The 2,211-nt window shown below is 48.0% G+C and overlaps 1 protein-coding gene across 2 annotated transcripts in view; it reads left to right on the top strand.

Annotated features, from left to right (window-relative positions):
* Nucleotides 1-2,211, top strand: part of EFCAB5 (EF-hand calcium binding domain 5) — a 45,466-nt gene that overhangs the window by 9,400 nt on the left and 33,855 nt on the right. The window lies entirely within an intron of this gene.

Below are 2,211 nucleotides of genomic sequence, written 5' to 3'. Positions count from 1 at the left end.
GTTCAGGAGCTCCTGCTGTCAGGGTCTGTGGCTCTGGGGAAGCACTGCTCTTTGGAGCCAGGCATCCTGGGGTTCCTGGCTTAAACCAGAGTCTCAAAGCATCTAAGCACCCTGCCCTGCAGCTGGAGACATGTCAGTGGCTTGACTTTGTTTTGGAAAAATTGATACAAAATGGGTTCATTTGCTCTAAATCTTTTTTTTTAATTTGCTAAACATTTTTAAAATTCAATTTTTCATTCAGAACCAAAGTTATTTTTTTTAAACACTGGAGTTTCCCTTGAAGTTGAAATTTTGAGCTTCCTGGAGCTCTTATCGCAGCTTCCTGCTGCATTGGGATGGTAGTTCTAGTTTAAGGTTTGAGTCATGTTTGTCATTGGATAGATAACGAGCATCAGACTCGATGCTCAGGAAATGAGTGTGTTGAAGAGATGTTGAAGTCAGCGTCTTAGATGCCAGTGCCAGGGGATTTACACGGCTGAGACCATAAGAGGTTTTGCATATCCTCAGGTGGTATTATTAAGGGATTTGTGTTCTTAGTTTCTCCGGATTTGCATATTCATTGCTGGCTGCATCACGGGGTTTGCAGAATAACCATGGTAGCACTGCAGGGTTTTGCTGTCACCCTGTTCGGGTGTGAAACTCCTGCCATGAGTCACTGAGCATGGGAGAGCAGAGATGAGGGCAGCAGTTAACATCCAGAAAGCTTGGCCATGATGTTCTGGTCTCACCGGCGGCAGCAGGAGTTCAGTGAGCCCAGGATTTTCCTGCCGCTTCCCAGCCTTGGGAGATCTTCCTCAGCCTTCTTCTTTCCTCCACATTATTAGCATCCAGGTAGGGAGCCAAGGAGAGCACAAGAGCAGGGAGGGAAAAATTTCTTTCTTCTCTGAATTGAGTCACACTGCAATAAAGCCTGGAGTAGTTTAAAAGATGCCAGCACTTCCAGCTGATTCACCCATCTCCGACTGGGAGCTGGGGGTTGCCTTCCTGAAGAAACAGGCTTCGTTCTGCCTGGAAGAGTCACTCTCACGACACCTCCCATGAGCTGAGCATCCCCGGTACTGCTCCAAGCAGAAGGAAGCTTCTGGGGTGGGACAGCCTTTGGCCTGCACCTAGGGACACCCGACGGGGAATGCACTCCCAGGCCCTTGCCTGTGGTAGCACATGAAAGGAGCTGCCTAAAGAAGCAGAATCACTGCCCTTTGCAAGTACAGCGCATGCTGTGCCTTGGCCTTGGCACTACCCAGATTAATCATCAGAGCAGGTGCAACGCTTGCCTCTGCCTTGCCCTCCAAGCGGGGCCTGATGCTTTCATTTTATTTCCTGGGTGCAGCTTCCTGACCCCCTGATGGGACCAGCGGCTCCACACCCCTCCCTGCAGCATGAGTGAAAGCATCCGGAAAAGGGACATTAGATTTTCCAACCCTGCCTCACCTTATCTGGGGCGTGAGCCACATCTGCAGCAGCTGTCTGGCACTTGCTTTAGGGGGATGCCAGCTGCTCACTAGCGTGCTAGCCCCATGATCTTTGGGCCTAGGGCCCCAAGAATTTGAAATCCACCCCTGCCTTGGCCAGAAAGCAGTGACAGGAGCGCAAATGGGAGTAACACCACTTACTTGGGCTGGCTTTAGACTGCTGTAACTAAGAGCGGTGTAAGTGCACTGCACATTCATCTCAATACAGAGACAAAGACTCCAACAGTCCTTTGACATGGGTATAAAAATACCTTCAGACTACTCCCTCCAGCTGTGCTGAAATGCTGTACAATAGGCATAGTGAAGTCTGGTCATGCAGTTGGTTTTGTGAAGCATTTCAGAAGTTAGTGGGGTTTGAAAAAAGCCTACACAGGATGAGTGTAATAAAATCCTCATGTGCTGTGTACAAAATGGAGGACTGGCAAAGGCATCCTTGACAGGTCAGAGAAGCAAAGCAGGTACGATCAAGAAGGAAAGGAGGAGGTTTTGGTCCAGACTTGCAAATTCTGCATACTCAACAAAAAGCCAAAGTCTGGTAGGCAAATTAATCCTGTCCTGAAGCAGTGAGGACTTCACTGTGTGATTGTACATAAGAAAATTAATTCACTATAGTTCATTGCCAGTGCAACCTTTACATGAGATGGTACATAGGCTCTGAGACAAATGCATAATGGTGCAATTTTGTTGTTAAATCAAGTGTAGCAAAATTATACACCTCAGCTCCCGCTAAAATGTTCAG

Source organism: Alligator sinensis, unplaced genomic scaffold (assembly GCF_000455745.1).
Source record: "Alligator sinensis unplaced genomic scaffold, ASM45574v1 scaffold1642_1, whole genome shotgun sequence".
Lineage (NCBI taxonomy): Eukaryota > Metazoa > Chordata > Crocodylia > Alligatoridae > Alligator > Alligator sinensis.
Note: the sequence above shows the minus strand (reverse complement) of the source record. Positions and strands in the feature narration are given on the sequence as shown.